The 25,403-nt window shown below is 44.3% G+C and overlaps 1 long non-coding RNA gene across 1 annotated transcript in view; it reads right to left on the bottom strand.

The window, feature by feature from the left end:
* The window catches only part of LOC132249462 (uncharacterized), a 123,204-nt gene that overhangs the window by 57,407 nt on the left and 40,394 nt on the right, over window positions 1-25,403 (bottom strand). The window contains exon 2 of the long non-coding RNA XR_009460934.1: window positions 356-470. This is a non-coding gene — a long non-coding RNA (uncharacterized LOC132249462). The remainder of the gene's footprint in view (window positions 1-355; window positions 471-25,403) is intronic.

Here is a 25,403-nt window from a genome sequence, read left to right as displayed (position 1 = left end):
ACCACAGTGGATACTTTAACCAGCTCCTATGAAGTCTCAGGGCTTAGACCAATAACCCTTAAACAGGTTTCAGTATAACGCAAACACATTTTTTAGGAGCTGCAAGTGATTGTGAGACCAAGCCCCAGGACCACAAATTGCTCATATCATCTCCATGGAGCAGTAGCATGATAGCAGAACACACATTATTTAAATCACAGAAGCCTACCCAACTTTGGGCCTCTCTTGTGACATCAGGAAGACTAAAGTGCTCCATCAGCATCAGCCACTCCAGGCCATGAATGTGACCCCCCTCCCCACTCTTCAAATTAACATTGAGGAAAAGACCCTGGAAGTAGTCAAGCACTTCCCTTACCTTAGCAATCACCCCTCTCAGAAAGCAAACATTGATGAGGAGACCCACACAGGAACCGGTGCACAAACACCTTCTTCAAGAAATTGTTCTGGTGTGTTTTTATTGATTGTAGTCTCTGCAAAGACACCAAGATCCAGGTCTACAGCTCAGTCATCATCCCCACTCTCCTCTACAGATGTGAGACATGGGTGACCTACTGTCATCATCTCAAGAACCTGAAGAGGTATCACTAACAATGCCTCTGGAAAATCCTTGGCATCCTCAGATGATCACCGCACAAATGCCAGCATCCTTGCTGAAGCCAATGTTACTAGCATTGAGTTGGTGATCCTCAAGCACCAACTTTGTTGGACTGGACATTGCATATGGATCAACTCTCAAAACAGAAGAGAATGCAAAAAGAGGAAAAGGAAAGGAGTCCCAGCCTACAATGTACTCTCCCTTGTGGAAAGACCCATGACTTCTGTGGACAGGTCTGTAACTCAAGGACTGGACTCTTAAGTCACTTCAAGACCCATCATTGAGCCATGATAGAGATCATCCTCAAAATTTAGGGATTGCCAATGATGATTTAATACAATATATATGTAGGTACTCCTCCTATGAACAGTCCTAACTTTTCTATTATATAAATTGCCCTTATCAAGTTTATTTTAGTGCCTGAACATGCAGACATGTTTTAAGTGTAGTTAATGTCCTAAGTGTAACACGTGACAAAGGTCCAATTCACCTACTAACTATAACTAAGTATCAAAAGTAATGGATGCTAGCTCAGTAGCTATATTCAACAACTGTAGATAAAATCGGAGAAATCAGTGTGCTGCAGACAATGAAATACATTCTAGTAAAAAATCCTTCAATTTGGAAGTAATCAAAAACAGTAACCATCTAAGAGAACGGAGATTTCTGAATCTTTGAATAGCAGTAAAAGTCTACCCTCTCAGCCTAATTGATCAATAGATTTCACTTTCAATATGTACTAGGAAATAAATCTCCCGTTGCGTGCTATAATGCCATGCAAGGTAGCCTAGGCTTATCTGAAACAGCTGGCAGTACTCTGTTATCACATGAACATATGTGGTAGCTCTGAGGGCAAATTATGCTTCCAATTTATACCCACATTCACAACAGCCTTATAGCAAATCATGCCCTGGGTTTCCAACTCAGCTCCAGTTCTGCTGCAATGGAAATCAAAGGAAGCAGGGTTGGACCCTTATGTTTTTTTTCCAAATACACTGGACACGTGCAAAAAAGTCACATTTGACACATGATTTCTAAGCCAAACTTACCCAAGGTGCAATACTAGGGCTCCAACTAGCCCTCTCCTTCCTCTAAGATATACAATGGGAAGATTATTAGTGAATATTTCAATGTGGTTACCAGAAAAGAAATTTTTTCCTCCATTATGTTAAGAAATTAAAAGAAATGTACCCTTCAAAAAGAGGTTCTTAAAAACTGTCCTTACACTAAATGAATCCTTTGGCTAGAAAAAGATTTATAGAGAAGCAATTTCCAATATGTATTCTCCTGATAAACAGATAAATCATTGCTACAGATTTTGAGCGCAATAAAATATTATTCATTAAACCACAGGAAAAAATAAATACTTTTTATTAATGTCTGGTATTAATCAGGAATAATCCCAGTATCCTTCAGATTGTTTTAAGAAGAGAAAAATCCCTTTAAGTTTATAACAATGACTATATTATTGTGTGCACGTGCACACGTGTCTGTGTGTAATAATCTATGTAATGTATTGTTATTATACAATATCTTGTTATTCTTATATTACTATTATACAATTGTTATACAAATGTTATTATACAATAAGAATGTATATATTCATGAGAAATAATCCTATCATCCTTCAAATTGTTTTAAGAAAAAAATCCCTTTAAGTTTATAATAGTGTATATATTCCCTTCCCTCTGGATCCTTTACTGAGCTAGTGTCTTCAGATGATATCAGAGGGCAATAGTTTGCCAGGTGAGCTATAAAAGTGAGGTCCTGACCTTCTGGGATAATTGAGTGTCTGCTTCCTAGCTTTGTCCTGGCCAAATTCCACCTCCAGTAATGACATTCTACAGAAGTAAATGGTCTGAGCACTTCCAATTGGATACAGTTTCAGTTCAGGATGCAGTTTCAAATGGATACAGTATTCTTCACTTTGCTAAACTGCTGTGCAGCATTGACATGGACTTTGTCAAACAGCACAGCATTCTGCCACGGTAGTGACTGAATTTCAAATCATCATACATCAATCCCTATATATCGTTCGCATATCAGTTTATACAGCAGCATTTTTTGCCTGTTACTTAAAGTGGAATCAGTTTGCACTGTGGGTGGAATTTCAGGGTTGGGGTGTTCACTCACCTTTCATAAAAACCTGGGACATTGGATTATAAAAGCCACATAGAAATAACATTAAGATTACAAAATCAAGTACTGAAAAGTTAGCAAATGCCAGAATAAGATTTTACAACTTTAACTAGGCTACCTTGCAGGCATGCATTATGATGCAGTTAGTAATTTTATGATTACCTGCTGTTCTCTTTTACACAGGTCATCAGAAGAATTGAAACCTTGAAGTCCATCACACGGACCTCCACCCATTCAGCTGAGTAAATGGTAGCTGTAAGTGCTTATTACGGTCTACATGGACCATCCAGCAGACAGGAATATGATGCAATCTACCAGCCTTGTATGCCACTACTGGCTACAGAGTAGGGGCATGTTGAGACATGGAAGTTATGGGTTCAATCCCAGGCTCTGGGTAAGCAACATATGACCCCTGGGCTGGATCCAGCCTGCAGAGTAAGGAGGCTAGGGCATGCATCAGCAACAAGGTCACTTTGGTGACAGCATATAAAGAGTTGGGTCATGAGGAGTTCTGCCTACATCATGGCTGGGGAGCAGGAAGAAGCAACAGCAATGGCAGCCAGGTTGGATCTGAGGGAGGCTGGTGTTCCAAACCTAGTTATTCTGGTCCATGGCTCCAAAAGGTTGCCAGCTGCTGCCCTATGCCATCAGCACATTGGCCGCATATATGCAAGATACTTTACTGCTCATTAGACTAATCCTCAACCCAAGGCAGAGAGGAGCAGGCAGGCATGGAGGTGCAGGGGGCTGGGTATACCACTGCTTGCCTGCCTGCCCCTTGCTGAGAGCTCCACAGGTGCACTGGGCACAACACCACACCAGTGTGGTAACCACACAGGGGGTGGCAGGCCCAGAGGCATGCCAGCACAGACCCCTGCTCCTCAGAAGCCCCAGAGCAGGCACAGCTGGTGACAAAACTGGGCTGGGCTCTACCATTATACTAGGTACTTCAGGGGAACAGGGGCCAGACAACCCAGCTGGGGACAGGATCAGCCACTCAGAGGCACAAGGGCAGTTCCCAGCAGAGCTGTGCAAAATTTCAATGGGCGTTTCGTTTCAAAGCTGTTTCGACTTGTTTCGAGCTCAAAACAGCGAAATTGAAACGAAACAAAAGGCTTTGAACAAATGAAAGGAGGGCATTTCAAAAGTTTTAAAATGTTTCAAGTTTCAAAACTGCCTTGCTTGCAGCTAAACAGAAACTAAGGAGAGGGAAGAAGAGGAGGAAGGACTGCTCTGATATTGACATATAGCTCCAGGTTCAACTCCCCAGCTCTCTGATCATTTCCCCAGCTCTTCCTGGGGGGTGCGAGTTCCCAATCTTCCTGAAGGGTTTCAGCAGGATGCTGGTGCAGCCTGGGGTCAGCAGCAGCTGCTCGGTGCTGCTGCTGGCCCCAGCCTGCAGCAGAAGCCTGCTGAAACCCAGCGCACATATCCGGGGGGCCTGCGCCCCCCAGGGAAGAGCTGGGGGGATGTTCATGCACAGATCCAGGGGCCGTGCCCCGCAGGAAATGCTGGAGGAACTGATCAGAGAACTGGGGAATCAAACCAGGAGCTCCAGCTGACACATGGAGCCACCCCAGCTCCGGGACATTGCGCGACACGCAGCCTACTATGGCACACAGATCTGAGGGCCTGCACCCCCCAGGAGGGCTGCAAGGCTGTGCCAGACTCATAGATTCATAGATGTTAGGGTCGGAAGGGACCTCAATAGATCATCGAGTCCGACCCCCTGCATAAGCAGGAAAGAGTGCTGGGTCTAGATGACCCCAGCTAGATACTCGTCTAACCTCCTCTTGAAGACCCCCAGGGTAGGGGAGAGCACCACCTCCCTTGGGAGCCCGTTCCAGACCTTGGCTACTCAAACTGTGAAGAAGTTCTTCTTAATGTCCAATCTAAATCTGCTCTCTGCTAGCTTGTGGCCATTGTTTCTTGTAACCCCCGGGGGCGCCTTGGTGAATAAATACTCACCAATTCCCTTCTGTGCCCCCGTGATGAACTTATAGGCAGCCACAAGGTCGCCTCTCAACCTTCTCTTGCAGAGGCTGAAAAGGTCCAGTTTCTCTAGTCTCTCCTTGTAGGGCTTGGTCTGCAGGCCCTTGACCATACGAGTTGCCCTTCTCTGGACCCTCTCCAGGTTATCCGCATCCTTCTTGAAGTGTGGCGCCCAGAATTGCACGCAGTACTCCAACTGCGGTCTGACCAATGCCCTATAGAGGGGAAGTATCACCTCCTTGGACCTATTTGTCATGCATCTGCTGATGCACGATAGAGTGCCATTGGCTTTTTTGATGGCTTCATCACACTGCCGGCTCATGTTCATCTTGGAGTCCACTAGGACTCCAAGATCCCTTTCCACCTCTGAGCCACCCAGCAGGTCATTCCCTAGGCTGTAGGTGTGCTGGACATTTTTCCTCCCTAGGTGCAGCACTTTGCATTTCTCCTTGTTGAACTGCATCCTGTTGTTTTCTGCCCACTTGTCCAACCTATCCAGGTCTGCCTGCAGCTGTTCCCTGCCCTCCGGCATGTCCACTTCTCCCCATAGCTTTGTGTCATCTGCAAACTTGGACAGAGTACAATTGACTCCCTCGTCCAAGTCACTGATGAAGACGTTAAAGAGTGTCGGTCCAAGGACCGAGCCCTGCGGGACCCCACTGCCCACACCTTTCCAGGTCGAAGCCGACCCATCCACCACGACTCTCTGGGTGCGACCCTCTAGCCAATTCGCCACCCACCAGACTGTGCAGTCATCCACATCACAGCCTCTTAACTTGTTCACCAGTATGGGGTGGGATACCGTATCGAAGGCCTTCCTGAAGTCTAAGTATACGACATCCACCCCTCCTCTTGTGTCCAGGCGTTTTGTAACCTGGTCATAGAAAGAGACTAGATTAGTCAGGCACGATCTGCCTGCCACAAACCCGTGCTGGTTTCCCCTCAGCATAATTTGCCCTGCTGGGCTCTCACAAATGTGAGCCTTGATAATTTTTTCAAAGACTTTACCAAGGATGGAGGTGAGACTGACTGGCCTATAGTTGCCCAGGTCCTCCTTCCTCCCCTTTTTGAAAATGGGGACCACGTTGGCCCTTTCCCAGTCCTCCGGGACTTGGCCCGTGCGCCACGAGCGTTTGAATATTCCCACCAGTGGCTCTGCAATGATGTCGGCCAGTGCCTTCAGCACCCTCGGATGGAGCTCATCCGGGCCTGCCGACTTAAAGGCATCCCCACACATGATCGCCAGCTATGTCGCTGTAGTGGCACACTCCCTAGGTATAATGCACTGCTATGGCAACATAGTGGCAAAAATCTACCCTTGCGCCACACACACAGCATAATAACCACCTGTACCGAGCCAACTCTTACTTTGCACCTTTTTTTTTACCCTGTAAATCCTTTCCCCCCACCTCCCCTGCAGCTGTATCCTACAATGCACAGGGTAAAAAAAGGAAGTAAAGTAAGATTTTATATAAACCAAAAGGAAACACTAAAGCACAGCACCATAGCAATGTCGCCATATGGCAACTTATAGACACACCCATAGTGGATCTTCTGACACAGGGGATCGCATTTTTGATGGCAGGTCAACTATCAGGGCTACAGCTAAAAAATGGCTTTGTTTCTGACCGGTTGCAGAGGGAAGGGATGGTGAGAAGTTTTTGATGGTGACAAGAACAGAAGTTAACTGCCAGGTAAGTTTTCTGCTGCAGCAGCTCTCTGACAAGCTCTGCAGATATTTCTATGATAGGAGCATTTGAAAGCCTGGAGCCCTGCTGTCACTGCAGTCCCACCAGCAAGTGCTAGGTGGTCAAGCCAAAAGCAGTTCACCAAAGCAAAATCACAATGGAGAAAATAAAGGAGATTTATCTGTACAATTTCAGGTTCCCTTATCACCCTGATACTGAAGTCATTGCAGAACTTTGAATGTGCTTGCAGCAGCTTATTATATTCATCAGCGTGAAGACTGAAGCACCTGCTAATGTTTCCTCCATGGTGCCAGACTCTATTTTGGAAATGATGCTGGCTTGTAAAAGAGATGGATGATGGAAAGAAATAAAAGCAATTATAAGGATTATTTAGTTTGACTGTCCCCAAGCCACAGAATTCCTTTTTTATCCTACTGGTATCCTATAATGCACAGGGTAAAAAAAAAACAAACCCAGAATGCATACAGATGGGTGATGGAGCAATACAGCATGGGATGTCTAAGGAAAATGCAGTGCCCTTATTCCAAAACTATTTCTGTGGCGCATGGCCACAGTGATACACAGTAAAAATTGCTTATTTGTGGTATCCTGGTGCAGGGTAGCTGTACTGCTCACACAACAACAGATGTCCAATAGTTAACACAGATACACAAAACCTTCAGTAAATTTCTTGTGCCTTTATTTTCCTCATGCAGCCTACAAGTGTTTTTCATTGAAGTGAAGTTACTCCTATCCTACTGGGAGTGAACTGAGCCCAGGCAGCATGGAGTTTGCTCTGGCTCTGTGTTACAGCAATTCTTTCATCTAAAGTCATGTGCTGTTACTTTCTGATTTATGTTCAATATATTAAATTATTTACAAACAAAAGACCCACTGAGCTGGATCTATCTTTCTCTTCAGTTGTTTGGTATCAGGCACACAGCCCACATTATTTGAGTGTCAAAATATTAAAAAAAGGAGGCAGCCTTTTGGATTCAACTGAAGAAGTTCTACAGTTTCCTTCCCATGATCTAATGTGTTTGTTTTTTTTAATTAGGGTAATAAAGTTTATATTGCCTTTAATCACAGCATACTCACTATGTAATTACTCCGTAAATACATGCATAAGAATTGCTTGTATGTGCGGAGGTGGAGGAGCGAGAGGGTGGATGTAATTACGTATATAGGGAAACGTAATGATTAATTATCTGGAGTACATAATCTTACCAAGAGGTTTGATAAAGTGCAAGCACAACTGTCTCTTCTGTGTGTTAATTATTTGCAGCAGGGCTTGATCCAGCTGTTCTTACCCAGGAAAAATCCCATGTAAATCTATCTGAAGGAAATGCCACAAACTGAAATCAAGGGGAGTTTTGCCTGAATCATGATAAGCCCCAGTCCAGATACCATGTCTCAGATTCTGATCTCACTTACTTCATAATAAATCCTGAATACCTCTCTTGGCTTTACTGGACTTACAACAGTAAGCCGTCTCAGAATCTAGCCAGTAAGTATGAAAAAGGTATAGTCACAGACATTATTATCCTCTGCTACCATTAGAAGGTCATCATAGATGAGAGAAAGAAAGGAATCCTTAAATAAAGGTTTGTGTGCCAGGGCCAACCACTGAAAGAGCATGGGATCAGATTTTCAAACCTTCCAGTTTCAATGAGCCTGGCACCCAACACATAATATGGGGCATACTGCCACCTCTTCCCCCAAAAGGTGCTATAGATTAGAGGGGCGGGCAATTATTTTAGGTAGAGGGTCGCTTACTGAGTTTTGGCAAGCCATCGTGGGCCTCATGACAGACAGCCCAGGGCAGATAAATATTAATTTTCTAAATGTTCTAGGGGCCCCACTGGCCTGGCGGGCCGTATCCAGTCCCCAGGCCACATTTTGCCCGTCCCTGGATTAGAAAGTGCAATCGTAAAAGAAATTCCAACCAACCTGACTTAGCAATGAATTCAGCAACAGCCAAAGAGAGTTGCCACCATGTAAATTAAATGGTCCTCATTCATTCTCTCATGCCCCATTGATATGCTACACTGACTAACACAGGCAGCATAATCTGTTCTCTCCTGTTTATGTAGGTCACACCTAAATTCTTAAGGATGATCAAAGGGATAAGGATAAACATGGAAACAAGCTGGGAATTGTTTGGAAGGGTGAGAGTGGAGGAAAGATTTTTTTTATTTTTTTAATATAAGATTCTACCCAAATTCTAGTTCCTAGATGGCAAGGAGCATTGATAATATTTGATGTTGTGTAACTGTGTGCAGGCACACACTTCTCTATGGAGATCTTTCTTTAACAACCAAAGTTTTGTGTTTGTGTGTCCAAGAAAAATAGCCTCGATTCCCAGGTAACCTATGAGAAGAACCACAACTTAACAAATTGTGACAAGAACAGAGGAATTAATTTCATTTCCCTTTCCCATCACAATCTTCACTTGATTCCTCATTTTCATGACCAATTGTAACAACCACTAGACTTGGCATGTGGATGTATAGCCCCAACCATGATAAAGAGAATAGGAAATGGGTCCCAACTGAGCTCATTCTTCTTACCGATTTCAAATGCATAACTGGAGACATACCAAATGCTCTGGAGCCCCCTAAATGACTATTGTCATAGTGGTCCCTCTGCTCTTCTTTCTACTATACTGCACAAACCTACTGACCCTTCCCTCCGCAGCTGGAACTGTCTCTACTCAGGACAAATGATCAGCTACACAATATTGTCTGTTCATTTCCCTTACATTTGTTCTTAAGTATTTTGTTCTTTTAGTTATTAGGCCTTTAAGGTCGTTTTATAAATGACCTGAAAAAAATAAAAGATGAATTTAAAAGAACACCCCTTAGGATGACTGCAGTGGTAGGGATTGGGCATAACATATGAGAACACCTCACTTTTTTCCATACTCATCTCCTTGTTCAGTTGAAGGGCTTTATCTGTCTAAACTTTTGCTCTTCCCTTTGTGTTACAACAAAGCCTTGTTCCATATCACTTCTCTTTAATACAGCGTGCTCATATTGACCTTATTTGCACACAACAAATACAGCCCTGGCCAGAGCGCCAGAGTGGCACCACTTGCATAGCCTTAAAAAATGCCCCTGATGAGATATCAGCCCCTTCCTCCCAAATTCTGCAAAAGTCTAGCATGTCACAGCAGAAGAAAGCAAGTGTAAAAATAACAAAACCCGAGTATGACTTTTCTAAATATGGCTGGATTTCGACAAGTGTTTAAATTAAAGATAGCTTTAGGTGCTTTGTGGCACTGGGGCTATAAAGTTGAAAAATCAGGATGAAACTAATCAATTGTGTTCCATGCACCTCTACCCCAAGCCTCCCATCCATGTGAGGCTGTTATTATTTGCCTTGTTTAACTAAATGCAGTACATATTTTACAGAAGTTTGTTTCATTTGATTATAATTATCCCATTTTGTTATTTATGATAATCCATTTTTCTCTTTCAAACATTCCAGGATGAAGCTGCTCTTGGATGGTGTGCATCATTATATGCTCTAACACTTGCATGTTTAAATGTTCTGATATTCACCAGCCTGAGACAGAAAATTGCCCCTCTCCCTTTCTTTCTTTCTTTCTTTCTTAGTGACTGGAGCCTTAGTGTGTTATCAAGACACTATCTTACAAGGCGCACACTGTTTTCACAGAAGGTTGCTTCAAAATGTTTTATATATCTGCGTCACAGCCTTGGTTATGTCTGCCGAAGGTACATTAATCCTTATATATTTTTTTAATTGTGTACAAACAGGAACATCTCACATCTATGCCAAGCCGCACTGCAGTATAGCTCTACCTTTATCACTTGTTATATCTCTTGTACTAGAAAATATACAGTATTTTATAGTCTAGTAGGTTTTTTTGCGATTCTCTGATGCATACTCCTTGTGTTATGTCTAATGTCTCTTTTTAAATGTTTCCTCTTTCCTAACAATACTTCACAGCAAGTCAATAAAAGTAACAGTGAGATGCATCAATTGCTATTAAATATTTGAGAATGGTGGTTCCCCCTTTTTCTTGCAGATGTTAAAAAACTCATTTGTCTTAATGATATCTCCAGGATTCAAAGTGATCTTAATCAATAGGTGAAATCTAATTTATCTGTCCTAACTCCTGTCTGGACAAATTATCTCAATTGCAGTAAATTCATTTCCTAAATTACAGTATTATTAGATGCAGATGAGTTCAAGAAAGTTGAGTGCATTGGACAGAAGACAAAACACTTGGGTTTTAATCCTCATTAATTGCTGTAACCTGGAGCACAGCATCTAACCTCTTTGTAACTCAGTTACCCCATCTGTAAAATGCAGGCATTTGCATATTCATCTTTCATAGAATTATAGAAAAAAGGGCTTGAAGGGATATTAACAGGTTGTCTAATCCACAGCTTCTGCTCCAGGGTAGGATAATCCCTATACATTATACAACCAGCACACATTTTCGTTCACTCATACACAGTGCATGTCTGCCACTTAAACCTACTAGCAGTTTAGACAAAACTGCTAACTAATTTAAGTTTAAAATAAAAAGGTAAACTGCTCTAAATTAATCTGCATCATCACAGAACCTCACAAGAGAGGCAAGAGACTCTTCAACAACCAAAAACCTACCCATCCAGAGGAATTTTTCATCTGTTGACTCCTCTGTGAAATCCTAAGAAATACAAACTTTCATTTCTACCCAGGAGAACTATTACAATCTTTTCACCAACACCTGATGAAGGGTATCTGTGCCCAAAAGCTTGCAATTAAAGACATTTTTATCATCTCTACTATGAGCCCAGCTTGCTTTTTCCTCTAGACCAATATGGCTACAACATGGATACCCAAGTTAAAAGAGACTGAAAACAATGCAACTATTCATATGCATCACATTAACCACATGCTTCAGTAGCTGACCAGACTGCAGCCAAGCTTACCAACCTCATCCAAAATGTTCTCACCCACGTACAGCACATGATTTCCAGAAGGATAGCAAATCAGTCAAGTACAATCCATTTTTTACTTCAACAGTCGAAGACACTTCAGCATGAGGGCTGTCTTTTGCTATATTTCAAGTCTCTAGCCCCAGCAGTAACAGCTGCAGAACTTTTCCAAAATAAAGATAACAGAGTTGTTTATAGTAGGTAATATATATTTTTTCCCTTATTATCCTTGCACTCAAAAATGGCAGAAGCCACTATTACCCAGACTTAAAAAAATATTACCTGGAGGCAGAGACTGAATTTAAAATTTTTAGTTCTAACAATGAAAGTTTTGGGATGTTGTAAATGAATGAAAATAGACTGTTAGAATGGAAATCGGTAAGCAGTATTTACGAAAGCAGTCACTTCACCCCACTCCAAACCTAAGGCAGTAGCTAAAAACAATACTGAGGTTCCAATAAACTTAACTAACACCCTTATTTTACTGGATTATCAAGTTTCCTCGTCTCCCTCAGTAAAAGCACAGATGGCTAATTCTGTATCAGCTGATACTTGTGTATGGAATCAATCATTCTACCAGGGGGGTTTGGTCTGGTTTTTTGCCAAAGAACATGAAGTTAGTGAAGTTCAATGTCCAAATATTAATAACTGAAACCTTAGTGAAAGCTCATTTAATTAGGAATCATTAGGCATTTTAAATAATTGAGAGGAAATTGTTTGGCTTTGATAAAACTCTCACAGGCAGAGACCATAGTATCACTTCAGTTGTTTTAATATAGTCATGAAAACAGATTCTTTGCGTCTTTCAAGACCCAGTCTTTGCTTGATGCTTCTTTCTTAAAGTACAGTATCTTATTGATTCTTTTCAGAACATGTATTAATGACTGTAACCAGAATACAAGGAGTTTTAATTACATTATCAATGGTATACATTAATGTGATTAGTGATAAACGAATTCAATTAGAAGTTCAATAAGCACAATGGACATCCAGGGTGCTGTATAAATAAATTGTTGATGAAGATAAAGCTGCTGAATTTATAATGGCCTCTTATGTACCCTCCCTGTTATAGGGAACCATCCAATGAATTGCATTGCCTGCAGAAGCCAAAAACAGCAGAAATTTGTTAGTGTGGCTTCATTAGGAACATGCTGCCAGGAAAGGCCTATGGACTCAGACCTGGAACCAATGGATAGGGCTTTTGTGCCAATAGTATATAATCTTCTGACAATTTGCAAGGCTCCATCCAGCTCGTGGGAGATCCTTGTAGGGTCTGGATGCTTGCCGTCTACCCTCTTCTGTAAAAGGGGCTAACCTTACTTCCCTCACACAAGATGTGTCTACACAAAATGCTAACTGCACAGTAGCCTAATAACGCTGCATAACAGCACGTCACAGCATCAACAGTGCTAATACACTACTACACAGTATTATCAGGCTACTGCTCAGTAGTGTCACTAAAAAGGTGTTTGCCAGTGCTGTGCAGTAATTCTGGTTACTGCACATTTATTTATTACTTCATTATACAAGTACTAAATTAATGTGCAGTGTTTGCTGCATATTTAGTGAACATGTAGACATGCCCACAGGGGAGAAGTTTGCCAATAAATACTTGCAGACTTCCTTTCCTTAGCTCCCATCAGCGAGTGCTCCTACAGGAGGTGACATTGATCAGGTCCTGGCTATTGTGTTAGCTACTAAATACAACAGCCATGTCCATGTAGGTGTAGTAAAATGTTGGCAACCAAAGCAAACAAAGGGCATCCATTTCCACCTGTGCAAAGTTAGTGTGAAACACTGTCATTCTGATGTGGCTGTGTTTTTCACTTGCTGAAATGCATCTCACAACATGGGCCCTGGAGGCGCAGATGAGGGAGCTCCGGGAGGAGGTTAGCAGGCTGAGGGGTATCAGGGAGGCGGAGGATGAAATTGACAGTTATTTCCTTTCCCTGCAGGACCAGGCACCCAAGGAAGAAGCACCCCGGGAGGTGCCCTCCACAGTAGAGTGGCAGACGGTCACATCCAGGACCAGGGCTGCTCGCAGCAAACCAGTACCAGTTCCTCCAGTCCAACTGGAGAACAGGTATGAGGCCCTGGCGATGCTGCAGGAGATGGAAGGAGAGGAGGAAACCTCTGGGCAGGAAGCAACCCCACATTCTCCACGCTCCAAACAGGTCAAGGGAACCAAGCAGACCCAGAAGAGGAGGCGTTGAGTGATCGTCATAAGCGACTCCATCCCGAGAGGTACAGAGGGACCCATTTGTCGCCAGGACCCCTCAACACAAGAGGTTTACTGCCTGCCCGGAGCAAAGATTCGGGACGTGACGGGAATGATCCAGGCCGTGATTCAGCCCACTGATTACTACCCCATGGTCCTAGTCCATGTGGGTACTAATGATGCGGCCAGGAGAAGCCCCGATCACCTGATGATGGACTACCATGCTCTGGGCGGCGTGCTGAGGGAGATAGGTGCACAGGTGGTATTCTCTTCTGTCCTACCAGTCAGTGGACATAGAAGACGACATGAGAACTACATTAGAGAGACCAACTGGCAGCTTCGGCAATGGTGTCTCGAGGCAGGCTTCGGCTTCCTTGACAATGACCCGCACATCACCATGAGAGACATGCTCAGTTGGGATGGGCTTTACCTGTCCCCCAAAGGTAAGCGTATGTTCTCTTCTAAGTTGGCGGATCTCCTCCGGTGGGCTTTAAACTAGGCTCGTTGGGGGGAGGGGAAGATGAGGGAGGGGGAAGCTGTGGACCAAACCATGTGGCACCCAGAAGGACAGCCCAGCCTGAAGAAGGAGAACATCGGGAACCTGCGAGCCATGGGGAGGCCAGCAGTACAGCACAGGTAAGCAATAAGCAGGTAAGCAATAAGGGGCCCTTTGGGCATCAGAGCCAGGGGGCAACAAAGGCACCAGTCACAAGGCTCAAGTGCCTATACACTAATGCTAGGAGCATGGGGAGCAAGCAGGATGAACTAGCACTCCTGCTTGCACAAAACACCTACGACTTAGTAGGGCTAACAGAAACCTGGTGGGATCCTTCCCACAACTGGGCAGTAGGCATTGAGGGTTATAAGCTGTACAGAAAGGATAGAGTGAGAAAGAGAGGGGGAGGGGTGGCACTCTATGTCAATGAGCAATATACATCGACCCTTATCAAGACAGAATCGGAGGAGGAGAAAGTAGAAGGATTCTGGGTTAGATTACATGGAGGTCAAGGAGAAAGGGATTTGGTGGTAGAGGTCTGCTACAGACCCCCACACCAAGGGGAAGAACTAGATTTGGGGCTCCTGAGGCAGCTCTCAGAGACCATAAAAACTAGGGAGGTGGTAGTCATAGGGGCCCTAAACTACCCAGACATCTGCTGGGAGACACAGACAGCAAAGTCCCACCAGTCCCGCAGGTTCCTATCCTGTGTACAGGACCTCCATCTGATGCAGGAGGTACATGGTCCCACTAGGGGGAATGCCTTACTGGACCTGGCATTGGCAACGGGGGATGACATGGTAGGAGACCTACAGATCAGTGGTCACCTGGGGGACAGTGACCACCAAATAATAGAATTCATCATAAGACATCGTGGGTAAGGTAACTAGTAGGGTGAAAGTGCTAGACTTTAGGAAAGCTGATTGCAATGAACTCAGGTGTTTAGTCAAGGACGCACTGCAGAGTAAGAGTTTTGAAGAGGTGGGAGCCCAGGAAGGGTGGCTGTGCCTTAAGGAAATGATCCTTTGGGCACAGAGGGAGACGATCCCGATGTGGGGAAAAGGGGGAAAAGGGGCCAAGAGGCTTCCTTAGCTGACCAGAGAAATCCAGAGCAGTCTACAGGCTAAAAGGGGGGCATATAAAAAGTGGAAACAGGGAGAGATTACTGAAGAGGAGTATACCTCCTCTGCTCGCACTTGTAGGGAGGCAGTTAGACAGGCCAAAGCTACCATGGAGCTGAGGATGGCATCCCAAGTAAAGGATAACAAGAAATTGTTTTTTAGATATATAGGGAGTAAAAGGAAGGCCCAGGTTGGAATAGGACCTCTACTAAATGGGCAGAAGCAATTGGTGACGGACAGGGGGGACAAGGCTGAACTCCTCAACGAGTTCTTTGCCTCAGTGTTCCTAAGTGAGGGGCAAGACAAGTCTCTCACTGGGGTTGTAGAGAGGCAGCAGCAAGGCACCAGACTACCATGCGTAGACCCTGAGATGGTGCAGAGTCACTTGGAGGAACTGGATGCGTTTAAGTCAGCAGGACCGAATGAGCTCCATCCGAGGGTACTGAAGGCACTGGCCGACATCATTGCACAGCCACTGGCGGGAATATTTGAACGCTCGTGGAGCACGGGCCAGGTCCCAGAGGACTGGAAAAGGGCCAATGTGGTCCCCATTTTCAAGAAGGGGAGGAAGGAGGACCCTGGCAACTATAGGCCAGTCGGTCTCACCTCCATCCTTGGCAAAGTCTTTGAAAAAATTATCAAGGCTCACATTTGCAAGAGCCCGGCAGGAAAAATTATGCTGAGGGGAAACCAGCACGGGTTCATAGCAGGTAGATCGTGCCTGACTAATCTAGTCTCTTTTTATGACCAGGTTACAAAACACCTGGACACAGGAGTAGGGGTTGACGTCATTTACTTAGACTTCAGGAAGGCCTTCGATACGGTATCCCACCCCATACTGGTGAACAAGTTAAGAGGCTGTGACTTGGATGACTACAGTCTGGTGGGTGGCAAATTGGCTAGAGGGTTGTACCCAGAGAGTCGTGGTGGATGAGTCGGTATCGACCTGGAAGGGTGTGGGCAGTGGGATCCTGCAGGGCTCAGTCCTTGGACCGATACTCTTCAATGTCTTCATCAGCGACTTGGACGAGGGAGTGAAGTGTACTCTGTCCAAGCTTGCGGATGACACAAAAAACTGTGGGGAGAAGTGGACACACCGGAGGGCAGGGAACAACTACAAGCAGACCTGGACAGGTTGGACATATGGGCAGAAAACAACAGAATGCAGTTCAACAAGGAGAAATGCAAAGTGCTGCACCTAGGGAGGAAAAATATCCAGCATACCTACTGCCTAGGAAATGACCTGCGGGTGGCACAGAAGTGGAAAGGGATCTTGGAGTCCTAGTGGACTCCAAGATGAACATGAGTCGGCAGTGTGACAAAGTCATCAGAAAAGCTAATGGCACTTTATCGTGCATCAGCAGATGCATGACAAACAGATCCAAGGAGGTGATACTTCCCCTCTATCGGGCGCTGGTCAGACCGCAGTTGAAATACTGTGTGCACTTTTGGGCGCCGCACTTCAAGAGGGATGTGGATAACCTGGAGAGGGTCCAGAGAAGGGCCAGTCGTATGGTTAAGGCCTTGCAGGCCAAGTCCTGTGAGAAGAGACTAGGGCACCTGGACCTCTTCAGCCTCCGCAAGAGAAGGTTGAGAGGTGACCTTGTGGCTGCCTATAAGTTCATCATGGAGGCACAGAAGGGAATTGGTGAGGTTTTATTCACCAAGGCGCCCCTGGGGGTTACAAGAAGTAATGGCCACAAGCTAGCAGAGAGCAGATTTAGACTGGACATTAGGAAGAACTTCTTCACAGTTAGAGTGGCCAAAGTCTGGAAAGGGCTCCCAAGGGAGGTGGTGCTCTCCCCTACCCTGCGGGTCTTCAAGAGGAGGTTAGATAGGCATCTAGCTGGGGTCATCTAGACCTAGCACTGTTTCCTGCCTATGCAGGGGGTCGGACTCGATGATCTATTGAGGTCCCTTCCGACCCTAACATCTATGAATCTATGAACATACTACAAGGTTTTAAAAGTATTATTAATCCCATTTTCTTTGTGAGGTATATGGGCAGGTTGAGTGACTTGACCACAGTCATACTAAGATTAGCTTGACAATGATTTGCTGTTGCTCTGCACATGATACAAGCATTTAAACTAGTGAAATGCCACCAGATGAGAAGAGCAACTTACAGTAACTTTCCATTCACCTTGCACAGGCTTAAATTGCTATAAGGTTCAGGGCAACTTCAAATCCAGCCCAGTGTCTCAATTCCCATCCTGGGCCAGGTGCTCAGCTGATGTAAGCCAGTACATCTCCAAAGACATCAGTGGAACAGTGCTGATTTCTGAGAGCTAAAATTGTGGCCCCATGGCCAGATCCAGACATGCAGTCATGTGCAGTTTGTGGCACCACAAACCTCTTTGGGGCACCACATACTACATGCCCAGAACATTAAAAACATGCCCCTCACTACAAATTTGCAGTGTGGGGGCAAAATTCGCTACTGAGAAATCCTGGTAGCAAAAAAAAACCCCAAAAACAAAGTGCACCAAAAAAGTGGTACACTTGCCCCAGGAGAAGGCATTGGCAGGCACAGAGGCTCAATCCTCTCACGAGACAATCTGGCTGCTGGCCAGAACATCTCCCCTAGCTCCTCCAGCATGCTGGGAGTGGAAGGAGTGGGCAAGAGGTAGTTTTCCTGAAGCAGGGTATTTTGCCCTGCACCAAAGCCCACACGCAGGGGCATGTACAGTGGTAAAAAGTAGTGGCACAATTTGTTTCCCCACTGCAAGTACCCACCCCTACATGTGGAGATGCACCCTATTGCTGCATCCAGACATTTGGTTCCCTAGTTGCCCCCAGGGAATGCCCATGCCACATGCCCTCTGGCACATCGCACATTACCCTGGATTGGGTAGGGGAGGCTTGGGCCAGCAACTGTGCTGGCCCTAGCAGCCTTACCTGGTGTCCTGAGGGCTGGAGAAGCTGCAGCTACATTGCTCCTGCAACTGGGAGCCTGCCAGCAGATGAAGTGCGGCTCCATCTGGCCAGGCTCCAGTTTGGGGCAATACACGCTGCCTCCACATGCACCACCCTGCTTTTTTTCTGCATCTTTTTTTTTTTTTACTGCAGGATCTTCTGGAGTCTACCCCTCCCTCCCCCCTAGCCCCCAACTGCAAGGTAGGTACACAGAGAATGCCTAAATGTGTGGTGTGCAGAACCACAGACAGGGCTGCGGCACCACATACTGGGCTGCGCACGTCTGGACGCGACCCATGTGTTCAGCTCAATAAAACAAAAGCCCCGTGGTGCATTCCAATCTGCTGTGTTGTTATATTGTGTTATTGGAACATGACAGATGTAAATCTTAACCTAGATAAAGTGTAGAACGTGAATTGAATATACAATAATGTGGAACACAAATATGCCCTGTGTTCCATTGTTGAGCCAACATAACCCAATTATAATATATATGAAATGAATTTGTTTTCAGTCACTAAAAGCAATTGCTTTTAATCCAGAAAATGTGAATGAAATCTACTGCTACCCACTCTGGAAAATTTTTACTTAGTCTAGTTTTTGAATAAGTAAAGAGTTCTAACACAATAGGGCAAAAGAAAAATTATTATAATAGAAAAATCTACTCTTCAGGAAAGAGAAGCCAATAAAAATAATGGATTGGTAATATTGTTCCAATCTTTGATTGCTGCCTTATAGAAAAAAAAATGTATTTTTTCTTTTAAAAGACATCCAATGCACTAACCTCTCTACAACCTTTCCTGGAGTCACTGGCAGATTCCTTCAAAGTCCATTTAAGTCAATGGTAAAACTTTAAAACTCCCACCTACTCTGGACTTCGGAGCAGGTAGGTATTGCAATTAAAAGCTTGCCAGTTTCTAGAGTGAAAATTGGCCTGGTGGCTATCAAATACTTTCCAATAGCGAATTTCAATATTGCCATGCATGTTTTCAGGCAAAACAAATAACTGGATCAAATACAGAAGCAAATATAAAGTATTTGTAAGAGGAAACATTTTCTACTTCCTATAAAAGTAAGTACTAAAGATCAGAAGATCTGATGTCAATTATCAATATGAGGATGGTTTTGCTAGTGAGGTGATGCAGTATTAGTATAGACTAAGACCCTGATTCACCATTGATTCACATTGACCCTGATTCACATTGCTCTACAGCTCTTGTAGTCATTTACCTCAGTGTAAAAGGGTGAAGAATGACACCAGTCATAATGATAGTATTTAAAAGTTACTTTTATTGCCATAACTATACAAAAGATGCAAGGCAAAGGTGAATCAGGCTCCCTGCGGCTACTACCCGTGTTGAACCTTGAGGCATGAGCAGCACAACCAGTTCAGGAACCATGCATGGCTGCCTTGAGAAAACCCTCACTGACAGCTCTGTAAGTGTCTCCTACTGAGACAGAAGCAGGAACATGGATATAATCATTTTCAAAAACTCCCCCCAAAACTGAGCACAGCTGAAGTGGGAAAATGAGGACAAGGAGGCCTTATTCCCCAGCTTATGGCCTACATAACTTTTTGCCATGTAAAACCTATGCTAATTCAGAGGTAGTACCGAGAGCACGTTACAGAGGCAGCAATTTTTCTGTCACAACCCAAGGGTGTGATTTTTGTTTGTGTGCGCTTCGGCACTGCTAAATTATTTCCCACCACTCGTAGCTTTCTTTGCAGGGTGCATTTCTTAGTTGCAAAAAGAGAAACGCATGGTGCAAGGAGTTCCCGCCATTTGTATTCAAATTTGCGTCCCACTATTGGCCAGTTCTAAACTATTCCTACGTGGCGGCTAGCAATTGGCTTGCTAGCCGTATAAGAGGCTTGAGCGGTTTCCGCCCAAGTTGGAGAACTCCAAGGAGAACCCCGCAAGGGAGAACTCCACGACTATCAGGAGGAGGAGAACTTCACGTCTCGTGAAGATCTCTAAGCGCTGCGGAGCCTATCGGACCCAACGTGTATATCAAGAAGGCTATAGGGGTCTGATCAACCTCTCACCTCTCCCCGTCGCCGCCTGATCCCTCGACGTATCCTTCCCTGCGCGCAAGTTCCACGGAGCCTAGCAAACTTCGCGTGAGTCTATTCAGAGCTCTTTGCTTCGAGTACTTTCTTCGGTTGACACGACGGGCTCGCGGTTTAGAGCTCTCAACCGGATTGGGCTAGAAGGTTCACGGGAAGGAACTCTAGTCCGCCTCTCTTCTTTTGTCTGTAACTGCAACTCAAGCAAGTTTTCCTGCCTGCACCGCGACCATCTTCGGTGTAAGTAAAATAATCTTAAATCAACCACTAAGCGTCCGTGCCTAATTCTAGCGCGCCACCTGCCTTCCCCGACCCAGTGTGTCCAGGCTGCTGGCCACAGCCCACCGCGCGGAAAAAACCCCCCCGAGGGCCTCGGACCACTCCCGGCCCGCATGTATTCCAAAGCAAGTATTATATACCTAAGAAATTCAGAGGTAGGGTTAAATGTAAAAGGATCCCAGATGTGCAGTTAGAGCCTTGACTCGATGCAATCATAGCTCCACACCCTCTCCCTTTCTGTCCACATAACAGGAGCAGAAGCCAAAGGCATTGAGTCTCTGAAGAAGGTAAGGATCCCACCTGCTTCCTCTCCCTCCATGCCTGACATACATCCACTCCTCTCCCCTCCCCTTCCCCTCCCCTCCACCCCTTGGTCCCCCTGGGTATTCTCTGCCAGCCTAGAAACAGACGTGGGGACAGGGACCCATCTTCCCATTACCTCTACTACTGCCACTGTCCCAGGCTGAGTCTGTCACTGTACCACCCAGCTGAAATGGCTCTGGAGCATCCCTTGCCTCCAGAAGAGTAGGGAGAGTAGCAGCAGCAGGTGAGGGGGAGGGAAGGGGACATGTCTCTGAGTAGGAAGAAGACAAGTCTGATTAAGGAAGGGATCTCTTACCTTCCTTGGGGACTTAAAGTTCCAAAATGATGCTCCTGCAGCACAGTCTGCTGAATGTACTGGTGGCACGGGGAAAGAGGCTAGAAGCTAGGTATGCAGCCATCCCTGCAGCATCAGTCACTGCACCTACACCCCCCTTTGCAAAATCCTGGATCCACTTCAGCATGCAATAACCACACACTGATGATGATTAATAAATAAGTACTCACAGTTGCAGATCAGATTAAATTCATTTTTAATTAAATTCAAAAGAACCAAAAAAACCATTACTTTCATGATGTCTTCAAATAACTAACGGGTAATTACAGAGAGAATGGAGATGGGCTTTTGTCATGGCCACAGGAAGCAGAACTAGAAGCAACAACCTCAAGCTGTGGCAAGAGAAATTCAGGTTGGAGATTAGAACTCTTTCTTATAATAATGGGCAAACTTTGAAACAGGCTACCTACAGAAACTGTAAAAATCTCCATCCTTGGAAGTATTTAAGAGCAGACTTGGCTTGAATGGTGTAGTCAGGGATGATAACTGCCTTGAGCAGGGAGCAGGACTAGATGACCTTGTAAGGTCCCTTCCAGCCCTACTTTCTCACAACATCGTTCACAGGTATGACAGGACAGAAACATGCCTCCATCCCCACCTATTTTTTCAGGATCAGCAATTAGCTACCAAGTTGGAAATGTAATCTTTTTCAATTTTTAGCATTTTTAATTAAAAACAAATAACTTTTGGATTCCTCAGAGCAGCTTCCATGTTCAAAAATAAGAAGCAACTGACAATGCTTTACACCGACTATAGCAAGCCACAAACAATGGCAGGGTGTGCTCTATGAGTTTATCTGTGAGCCTTAAGCAGTCAAGGACAATGACTGAAAATGTTTTCAAGACGTGCACACACAAGAAAAGTCCATCTTCTCCACCCATGCAGAGGATCTCCAGGCAATGAAAGGAACACAAGATAAGGGTGCACTGTTGGGATGATTCATGCAACATGTCTATGACGTAGCTCTGCAGCTGACAGAAAAATAATCTTTTCTCCCCCCTTCTACCAACCCCCTCCCCCAAAGTCCCTGCACACGTGTCAAGCATCATCTCCACCCTGAGTGTGGGAATTTGGTCTAAGAGTTCAGCATTCATAGACCACATCTACATGTGTGCTTTAAATCATCACATAAAAATCATGGCATTAAGCTAATGTGCAGTAAAATAGTTTACTGCACATTAAGCATCATTAAAGAAGCATGCCAATGCACTACTGCACATTAGCACAGCCTAATGCACATTAATTTAGTACGTCATATTAGAGGTACTCAATTTAATGCACATTAGAAAAGGTGCATTATGCATGTGTAGCCATGCCCATAGATGCCAGTTTTGTTGCCCTCCAATTACTAAATGAGCATACCTGCATATGTGCAAGTCATTTCCATGTAGCTCTATATTTCTGATTTTTAAGGACATGTGAAATTAGTCCTAGCGAAAGGCAGGACTATATGGTATGAAGTGTCCTAGTGATACATTCATTGCCAGGCTCTTTCTAACAACACAGTTAATCATGCTGCTTTTTATTTCTATACCTGGTTCCTCTAACTGTCCTTAACAGTCTTGAGAGTAAAAAAGGCAAACTGGGCTGTAGGGTTGTCTACTCTGCTATGACAACTTGATGTAACTGCTTGAACCGTTTAAAAAATGTTCGTGTTCATTTTGTTTCATCACAGTGGGGAATAAAGTCTTGCTGCACTAAAAGAAGAGATTACAGGGGATCACAGCCATGGTAATAAGCAGCAGTTTATGGAGGAAAAAATGATTACTTTATAGCGTTTCTGTGGAACCTTTCTGTCTCTGAGTCATGATACAAACTCCCAATTAGAGCTTCACTGGGGACAGATGGTACAGCTTTCAAGACCTGACTTAGTAATAAAATGACCCTCGACTAGGAAATAAGCTTCTCATAAACTCTTATTTCCATAATATTTGAAGTTTCTACTTTGCAGACCTCTCAGAATTGCCAGATGAAAACTGAGCATGGGATCTGGTGTCTATATCCCAGATTCACTTTTAATCACTTACACTGTTATAAAGAAAAAGTTGCTTGCTGTGTTTCAGCTCTTTTTTTCCTATTGTCATTAAGACCAGCATCTATCCATTAGCTGCAGGGAACCCCCTGGAGTAGTATTAATATAGTTCATTCAAGGAGTCCCAACTGTTCAACAGTCCATATGCCAGTGATTGCGAGATGATGGTACTGCCCTTAATGTTGCCCTTCCACTAAGCTTCACTAAACAAAGCCAAATAAGAAAATTACTTCTCAATTCTGACTTGAACAATGCAGAAAAAATTAATGCAGTGTACTCCTAATTTTGGACAAAGCTTTAAGAAGCAGCCCTGCTGTGTTCCAGCCTGGCTGAATTTGCTTTCTGGGTAGTGACCTGGCAAGGATCACCTGAACCTGGGTTGCAACCAGTGCTGGGCTGCCAATTATGTAGTCATTGGCAGCCCGATATCGAAAATGCTCTTTCAGCTAGCCATTACATACTGTGCCATACAGATAGGTAGCTATGAACCACTGCTATCTTTTCCAAGTACAAGGTCTAAAAGATATAGGCTGTAGCTCTTCAGTGCATTCTTGGCAGGAGAAGGCAGCCCCTTAAGCAAATCAAAACTGTCAAAATATAGCACCAAATTCTATTCTCAGAAAAACTCCACTGACTTTAGAGAATCAACATAGAATCTATATGGATGCTCTGAATAATTGTATTTACTCTTGAAGAATAGCAAGTAGTAGGGTGGTCACATTGCATCATTCACAATGGTGCTTCCTGAACATGGAACCATGACAGCACACAAAAGGGCTGACCCCAATCTCAGCGAGGTCTGATCCATATTAGAAATATAACTGCATTTAGTTAACTGTACTCAGTTAAGACAAACCAATTTGATCCGGTTTAATTCTGTAGCTTATTAGCCAGCTGTACTGCAGCAGCACTTGAGTCTCATCCGTGGACTGCATCTCAGCTGTGCTAGAGGCGATATAAACACATATCAGTAAGGCTACCCCTCTCCTAAAGAGCTTACAGTTTGAGTCATTTACTGATGGGGATTAGCAGAAGCGAGGGAATGCTGCAGAGAAGGAAATAAAGGAGCAAATAATAGGATAAAGGAAGAGAAGCAGGAGGTAGAGAGCAGAGGCAGGGGGTTGGCAGAGTATGGAAAGGAAGGAGTCTGGGAAGAGAGTGATGCAAACAGAGAGAAATCCGGAGAGCCAGCTAAAGAAGATGGTCTGTTCTGTTCACGGGGAACACAAGGGGCCAGCTGCACCAAGAGGTAACCCTGGACAAAAGGAAGTCCCTTTGCATTGGATTCAGTAAGAGGTCCCTCCTTTGCCTCAGCCCCTACCCCCAAGAACTGTTGTGTCCTCCTAGTGGCTAATGGAAGCTCTACCCCGGGGCAACTTTTATACAAGCGCACAGAGATTCACACAAGGTACCCACTCATATGAATAAGGCAACCAGGCCTCACTTCAACAGGTGCTCCTTGGTTCTTTTAAGAGAAGCTTGGGAGAAGCTCCAATACTATAACGATTAATAAATAGGTAGGTAGGTAAATGCTTTTGTGTCTTAACAATCTAGTTGTGCTCAAGGGATATTCCCATTTTCTCTTTGCTGCTGCTCAGTTGCCGACTGAGTGTGTTGAGGTTGGTATTGATGGTGCCGTGTGCAGTTTAGCATAAATGCAAATGGAAGTTGTGATCCAGCATGTTTATTTAATAGAAACTACTGAGAGAAATAAAAAGAAATGATTATAAATTAAATGTCCCTGTCTCTTCAGGCATTAAGTTGGGTAGTTTAATTTATTTTAGCAATAGTGGAGAGAGGAAGTATAACAAAAGGTGTATTTGAGTAGATTTCATTCAGAAGAAGCCTACATTTAAGAAAGAAAGAAAGAAAGAAAGAAAGAAAGAAAGAAAGAAAGAAAGAAAGAAAGAAAGAAAGAAAGAAAGAAAGAAAGAAAGAAAGAAAGAAAGAAAGAAAGAAAGAAAGACTTTTTTTTTTTTTTTTTTTTTTTTTTTTTTGACTTTTAAGAGACCTTTATTCCCCGGAGGGTGATGACTCGGAGCCAGGCAAAAGCATGTACAAGGATGCCCGAAGCTCTGGGCCTCATGGACAAGGCCTGGGCTCGTGGCCTGCAAGGCCTGCCCGTACACGCTAGACAAAAAAAAAACCCACCAACACAAAGAAACATAAGGACTATTTACAGTATTTACAGTTCTGCCAGCAGGGACAAAGACTTTTGACTTTTAAGAGACCTTTATTCCCCGGAGGGT

The sequence above is a fragment of the Alligator mississippiensis genome, chromosome 3 (assembly GCF_030867095.1).
Source record: "Alligator mississippiensis isolate rAllMis1 chromosome 3, rAllMis1, whole genome shotgun sequence".
Lineage (NCBI taxonomy): Eukaryota > Metazoa > Chordata > Crocodylia > Alligatoridae > Alligator > Alligator mississippiensis.
Note: the sequence above shows the minus strand (reverse complement) of the source record. Positions and strands in the feature narration are given on the sequence as shown.